This window comes from Hemitrygon akajei, chromosome 18 (genome assembly GCF_048418815.1).
Source record: "Hemitrygon akajei chromosome 18, sHemAka1.3, whole genome shotgun sequence".
In the NCBI taxonomy this organism is placed as follows: Eukaryota; Metazoa; Chordata; class Chondrichthyes; order Myliobatiformes; family Dasyatidae; genus Hemitrygon; species Hemitrygon akajei.
The window spans coordinates 5,605,583-5,613,754 of NC_133141.1; the positions used below are offsets into that span (position 1 = coordinate 5,605,583).

Consider the following 8,172-nt stretch of genomic DNA (forward strand, 5'->3'; position numbering starts at 1 on the left):
GTTTTGTATTTTCATTGTAACTATTAAACATTCTGTAAGATTTCTAATCTTTTATCCAAGTTGTATATTCCTGTCCTGATTTTATATTCCCTTAATCAAGGGATATGGAATTAGTGCATGATAATTCCATTAAGATCCATTACATTATAACTAGGGAATGCCTTCAAAGTTTTATCTAGTAAGTCACTGTGAAGTGTATCCATCAAGTTTTAAGCATTTCTTAGGAAACCATAAACTGTTGAATAGGGAAGCTTTCCGTGGCCCATAAATACCAAGCCAATTTCAAATATTTACAATACAAGGATTGGGTTGCCATACATATTTCCAATGAAAAATGAAGGGAAGTTATTTGAGTACGCAGTTATTTTGGCTATTTTTTTTAAATTTGTACAACTTATTTGCTGGAATCTTGACACAATGGACTTCAAGATAGCCAAGAAGTTAAAACTGCCTTAACTCAGGAAGAGTCCTGCACCTTAAAACATTGGTATTCTCTGGCACTTTGAGTTAGGCAACAATTTTTCAAGAATGTCCATTAAAAAAAAACTCACATTGCATCAAAGCAATAGGACCAGCAAAAAAAATTTGTGAACAATTGTAGTACTGTTCATGCAATACTAAATAAACCAGTTGCTTGTTTGTTTCCTCTCATTATTCCATAATATTAATGCACTTTATTTAACTAAGACTACATTAATGGACTAAGTTAAATAAGTCACATATATTTTGATAACATTTTGATTATTAAATAGGAGCTGAAAGTACAACTATTTATTTAAATCATCTGTTGTGAACCTCAGACAAGTAGGTGCCAGTGATAAACATAATCCAAAAACTAGACTGCAACTATTAAAAAATATACAAAATATATAGTTTGCAAATTAATTCAAGCTTCCATTGGAATTAACTTTTAAATAGTAATCTAGAGTAAATAAACCGTAGTTTAGCCATGCAAGCAATATTTCCAGGCATTTGTAACTAAACAATACAATTTAAAGCAATCGTAATAACAAGACATTTAGTAAGTTTTAATTGAAGAATAAATTCTTCATCGGACAACATACAGCATCGTTACTGTATTAATTGAAGAGTGCAGGAATGCCCCAAACAAGTGGAAGGTATTCTAAACACTGAATGAAGAAACCCCACACCGTTAGAAAATTAATTTCACAAAATGTCCTCGATGCTGCTTGACAAACTTCCGTTTTTTAACACAATTCTGCCATTTTAATCTTTACGTTTTCTTAAACTCAGTAGGAATCTAATCAAAGCCTCTCCAGTTCAATACTAAAGTAAGTATTTCACTAAAGCTTTCATCCCAACTCTCACCTGTGATTCCGGACCTAGTGAGATTCAGAAAAGCTAATAGTCTCGTTGCGAATTCCTCTCTGACCCAAATCGAATGGTGAGAATCAATGGCACTTCCCATTCGCGGGGAGTAGTTTAGAACTGATTAAGCATAAAACTGAAACTGAGCCTTTAATAGGAGCTAAAAATACACGTTACCAAATCAGCCTACAAACTCCAAGAGTGACATAGTCTTGTACCAAGTAAAGGACACTTCAAAATGTAACCCACAAAAAAACCGATTTATCTGATTTCACATTTTTTTCTATGTACTGGCAACATTTTATGACAATAACATTTTAAATTTCCTGTTTACGTTTACGTTCACGAGAGATTTCTTATTTGATCGCTCCCTCTGCTGGGGACCAACAACATTGTAACATGTTGAGTGAAGGGCGTCTCCTGCACTCAACTTCAAAAACTGTTTTTAACATGGCGTTTCTGCAACCTTGGGATATCATAAAGAACTTTGCAGCTAATTAAAAGTAGTCTACAACATGTTACAGTATAAGAAATACCATGATTTGTTCTTACATAGTAAGGTGCAAAAATATAAGTGAGATAATGGCCTGAGATTTCATTTTGGGTTTAGTTTAAGGAGAAATATTGATTAGAATATCTGGGAAAGGTGCTTGACAATCACTTCACTTAGAATCAGAATCAGGTTTAATATCACTGTCATATGTCGTGTGGGGAAAAGGCTGTTCCTAAAATGTTGAGTGTGTGTCTTCAGACTCGTACCTCCTCCTTGATGGTAGCAATGAGAAGATGGCATGTCCTGGATGATGGGGGTCCTTAATTATGGATGGCACCTTTTTGAGGCATCTTCTTTTGAAGATGTCCTTGATGCTGGGGAGGCCAGTGCCCATAATAGAACTGGTTGAGTTTACAATTTTCTGCAGCTTTTTCCAATCCTGTCCAGTAGCTCCTCTATCCCAGACGGTGATGCAACCTACTAGAATGCTCTCCACCCGCAGGACTTTGCAATTGTTTTCATTGATAGTCTCCTCAAACTTCTAATGAAATATAGTCACTGTTATGCCTGCTTTGTAATTGCATCAATATGTTGGGCCCAGGATAGATCTTCAGAGATGTTGACACTCAGGAAGTTGAAACTACTCACTCTTTCCATTGCAGATTCCTCGATGAGGACTGATGCGTGTTCCTTGGTCTAACTGATGTTGAGTGCAAGGTTACTGTTACAACACCACGCAACCAGTTGATCTATCTCACTATTGTATGCCACCTTGTCACCATTTGAAATTCTGTCAACAATAGTTGTGTCACTGGTAAATTTAAAAATGTTTGAGCTATTTCTAGCCACATAATCATGGATGTAGAGAGAGTAGAGAAGAGGGCTAAGCACAAATCCTTAAGGTGCACCAGTGTTGATTGTCGGTGTACCTTTGCTTACTGCTAACATCTTTACTATTCATCTGAGCAAAAATATAGGAGCTCAAGTAAATGCCTTTACCAAGTAATGGCATGGAAAAGCATAAGAAATAGAAACTAGATTCATCGTATCTGATCTAATACTGTAAGTGCATGTTCCTTCCAAAGTCAAAGGTGAGTTCATTGTCATTTGCACAAGTATAAGTAAGCACAGGTGCAATGAAAAACCACTTGCAGCGGTATCACAGACATATAGCATCGTATAAGCAGCATTCACAAGAAAATCATAAATTTAACAAATTAAATTCAATTTTTACAAGAAAGAATACAAAGTTCAATGTAAAATTATCAAAATACATATATGTCACTATATATACCCTGAGATACACTGTTTTCTCCAGGCTGCACGGCCATGTAGTAACTGAATTGTTCCCGAGTACATGGCCTTTATTACCACGCAGCTGGAATTTTCTTTTGTATAATGTTAATATAATTTTCAAATAATGCTAATATAATTTTGAAATCTATGTTAATATAATTAATTACAGGGCATTTCACAATTATGTGTTAATGAATACAAACCATAAATTTTCAAATAAAAAATATACCACAACCTTTACTTTGAAACATTTTAGACTTTCAATGTATTTACATTGTCAATGTTTCAAGTTACCACACTGTTACAAATTGTAACAATAAACACAGAATTGCAGTCAGTAGCTCATTGTTAATAAACTGTTGGCCTGCTAAATGCCAATACCATCTAGTCAAAACATTTTACTTTTGCCATTGTGCCTGTCAGTTGTCTTGACCGCCTGACGTTGTTTACTTATGATTTGTGATTTGTGTTTGTTTGATGTGCATATTACACAACAACAAAAAATTAAAGTGGTGCCTAGTTTTCAGGTCATGTAAAAATTTCCTGCTCAGTGCAATTTAGTCCATACAGCTATAAAACAAATTAGAGGCAATGTTGGTAGTATATACAACAAAAATATCTATTTTAGTGCAAAGTGGCCATAGTATTACACATAGTGATTAAAGTTGTGCTGGTTGGTTCAAGAACCCAAAGGTTGAAGAGAACTAAGTTCCCATTGCCCGTGATTTTCTTGGTATTCAAAATTCCATTCACCACAGTCTAAAATATGGCCAACAACTGAGGTTTCACAGACCTCTTGGTTAGATAATCACAAAGATTCATATTGTTCTGAGTAAATAAAATTCCTTAGGTCATAAAATGCCAAAACATCTCTTCCTGGGTGATTCCACCAACTTCTAAACCCTACAATGAAATGTTATTTTCCTTACTAAAATAACCAAAATAATTTCTCATTATATTCCATCTGTTATCCTTCTCCACATATACTTAATGAGTCAATACTTTTACACACACATTTTTGAAAAAAAATGTTACCCATTTCTGAAGCACCAACCTTGTACACTATAGCCAGGATGCTGAAAAGTTCCATCAACTTTACTGTGCTCTGTGTACTCAGCTGCATCTTGGTACTAAACTAGGTAAGATTGATACTGGGTGGGATTGTGAATATGGCAAAGGATGTAAAGAAGCTTCAAGGGGATATGGACCACCTGAGCATGTGAACGAAAACAAGATGTAAGGCCCTCCACCTTGGTGCAAAATATTTGTTAAATGATGATGGATTGGGTAGTGCTGATATGCAAATAGACTTAAAGGACTTTTACATAATTTATTTATTGAGATACAGTGTGGAGTAAGCCCTTCTGGCTATTCGAGCCACACTGCTCAGCAATTCCCAATTTAACCCCAGCGAAATCACTGGGTAATTTACAATGACCAATTAACTAAGTACATCCTTGGACTGTGGGAGGAGACTGTATCACCCAGAGAAAGCCCATCCATTCCATAGGGAGGATGAACAGACTCCTTACAGATGATGCCAGGATTGAACTATGATGCCTGAGCTCTAATTGTATCGTGCTAACCACAATGCTACCACGAAGCCCTAAAAGCCAACATGCAGATAGATGCAGCAAGCAATCAGAAAAGCATGTGATATAAACATGGACCAGTACAGTCAGGCATGGACCCTTCAGCCTACAATGTTGTGCAGACCTGTATAAACCTATTCCATGGTCAATCTAAACCTTCTCTACTACACAGCCCAAAACCCTCCTACTTCTTATATCCATATGCCTATCTAAGACTGTCTTAAAAGCCCCTGTTGTATCAGCCTCTAACACCACCCCAGCAGTACGGCTCAAGGATCCACCACTTTCTGTGCAAAGAACCTACCTTTGACATCTCCTATAAGCTTTCCAATACTTACCTTACACAGATGTCTCTAGAATTGGACATTATCATACTGGAAAAAAGGCACTGGTTGTCCACTCCATCTACACCTTATACACTTCTATCAAGACACCTTTCTTCCTCTTTCGCACCAAAGAGAAAATCCCTTGCTCACTTAATACTTAATCTGTTCTCTAACCAGGTAGTTAGACTTTGTTTGGCTTTATTATTCATAAGTTTTATTGGAAGGGAAAAGAAGTCTTATTGCAAAAGTTTTGGACCTTTCTGAAATTGCAACTGGAATACTGTGTACAATGTGACAAGTTCTCAGAATAATGGAATAATGTGTACAATGTGACAAGGTCCCGTATGGGAGGCTGGTCAAGGTGGTTCATTCGCTCGGCATTCAGTATGAGGTAGTAAATTGGATTAGACATTTGCTTTGTGGGAGAAGCCAGACAGTGGTAGTAGAGGGTTACCTCTCTGACTGGAGGCTTATAACTCATGGTGTGCTGCAGGGATCGGTGCTGGGTCCTTTGTTGTTTGGTATCTCTATCAATGATCTGGATGATAATGTGGTTAACTAGATCAGCAAATTTACAGGTGACACCAAGGTTGGAGGTATAGTGGAAAGTGAAAAAGGCTATCATGGCTGGCAGAGGCATCTGCATCAGCTGGGAAAATGGGCTGAAAAATGGCAGATGGAATTTAATGCAGACTAGTGCAAGGTTTTGCACTTTGGTAACACCAACCAGGTTAGGTCTCACACAGTGAACAGAAGGGCACTGAGGAGTGTGATAGAACAAAGAGATCTGGGAATACAGGTACACAATTCATTGAAAGTGGCGTCACAGGTAGATAGGATTATAAAGAAAGCTTTTGGCAATTTGGTCTTCATAAATAAATGTATTTAGTACAGAAGATGAGATGTTATGTTGAAGTTGTATAAGGCGTTGGCGAGGCCTAATTTTGAGTATTGTGTGCAGTTTTGGTAACCTACCTACAGGAAAGAAGTAAACATGGTTGAAAGAGTGCAGAGAACATTTACAAGGATGTTATCAGGTCTGGAGGATCTAAGTTATAAGGAAACATTGAATAGGTTAGGACTGTATTCCTTGGAATGTAGAAGATTGAGACGAGATTTGATAGAGGTATACAATATTATGAGGGGTATAGATAGGATAAATACAAATAGGCTTTTTCCACTGAGTTTGGATGGGACTACTGCCAGAGGTCATGGTGTAAGGGTTAAAGTGAAAAGTTTAAGGGGAACATGGGAACATGAGGAGAAACATCTTCACTCAGCGGGCTGCAAGAATGTGGCCAGCACTAGTGGTCCATGTGAGCTCGACTTCTATGTTCAAGCAAAAATTAGATGGTAGGGGTAGGAGGGCTATTGTCGATAGGATTAGGCAGTTTAACTGGTTTTGGCATGGACTCGATGGGTCAAAGGTCTTGTTTCTGTGCTGTACTTCTCTCTGACACTATGACTCTAATTTATGATCTCCTTAAGAAAGAATGCACTTGCCATAGAGGAATACAGCAAAGACTTACTAGACAAATTTCATGAATGGTAGGTTTGCCATAAGAGCCTGAATAGGCTGGCACTGTATTCTTTAGAGATTACAAAGATAAAAATATTTTTCATAGAAACTTACAAAATTTAATAGGCTGGATGCAGTGAGGAGTCAGCCTATAAGGGGACAGCCTGACAATAAAAGGTAGTTCCTTAAAGACAAAGATCAGATTTTTTTTTTAAAATTGTGGTGGTAAAACTTTGGAATTCACTAATATCTGAAAATCAAAAGAAATGCAGGTGATGGAATTCTGAAATAAAAATTGTTGAAAACTTCAAGAGGTCAGGTGGCAAATGTGAAATAAGAATTATGTTTAATGCTCCAAGCCCAGGACCCTTACTCAAAACTGGCAAAGAAAGAAAACAAGTTTGACTTCATTAGCAGAAAAGGTGGAAAATGATATGTGTTGAACAAAGGATATACGGTATATATTGACCAAATAAGACAATACAACAGTTGGATCCAGATGTTGTTTCTTTGTGTTACTCATCGAAAAACTGAACCATATATCAAATAGATGACAGGCAAGACAGAAAAGCTCAGCACTTGATGGAAAAGCATAGTTTGAGGCACTCTTTTTCTTATTCCTTTGTTGGTAACCCAGACTGAATCATCACATGTTCAATGTACAATGTTCACTGAAACATTCAGCATTTTCAAATAACACACACAAAATGCTGGTGGAACACAGCAGGCCAGGCCACCAGCATTTTATGTGTGTTGCTTGAATTTCCAGCATCTGCAGATTTCCTCGTGTTAGCATTTTCAAATTCAAGTTATTGCAACTGTGTCTGGCAGAAGACAAGGTTGTTAGCTTATTAAATAAATAATACATTCATCTAATTCATGTCCTGAGCCAGAGAAGTTTGAAATGGTTAATGGAAGTGAGCGTTGATAGCTTCAAATAGCTAAATTGGTGTCAGTATGTTTGATAACAGGATACCTCGTTGCTAGGCACTAAAGTTCCGAAAGTCATCATCATACTATATTTGGGACAGTACTATGGGTGTGGATGGTTGTATTATTATGCACTGCAGGTTAAATTTCTTCCTCCCACATTTGGGGTTATAGCTGCTGACAGCTGTTGTTACCAAGTACTTTAAAGAGAACAGCTGTGTTTATGTAGCAAAAGCTAACATTAATATAGTACACAATATGAAAAATATTTTAGAATAATGTAGAACTCAAAAAAGGTAATACCACAGAGGAATCGATGAATTTGAAAGTTTAGTGGGAAAGAAGAATGAAAAGCTGCAAGGAAAAGATATTTTTATAAGCTTAAGAAGACTAACACATACAACACTGCTAATCAGAGTGCAAAAATCCACCAACAAGCTATACACTCATTTATTTGTTAATTTATTATTTATGACATAGAGGACGGTTATATAGCTAATTAAGTCTAATGCTGGTTCCATTGCAATCCCATCATTTGTAGTTCACAATTTACATCCTTTTAACTTATCTTCTCTCATCACTTCCATATTGATTCTTCTTCCACCTAACCACGCTAGAGATACAGTACCTATCAAAAGTATTCACCCCCCTTAGAAGTTTTCATGTTTTGTTCTTTTACAACAGTGA

At 36.7% G+C, this 8,172-nt stretch overlaps 1 protein-coding gene across 1 annotated transcript in view; it reads right to left on the bottom strand.

Annotated features, from left to right (window-relative positions):
* map3k14a (mitogen-activated protein kinase kinase kinase 14a) overlaps positions 1 to 1,442 on the bottom strand; it is a 54,636-nt gene extending 53,194 nt beyond the window's left edge. The window contains exon 1 of the mRNA XM_073070700.1: positions 1,330 to 1,442. The gene's annotated coding sequence lies outside the window, so the exon portion shown is untranslated. The remainder of the gene's footprint in view (positions 1 to 1,329) is intronic.
* Between the last annotated feature and the right edge of the window lie 6,730 nt (positions 1,443 to 8,172).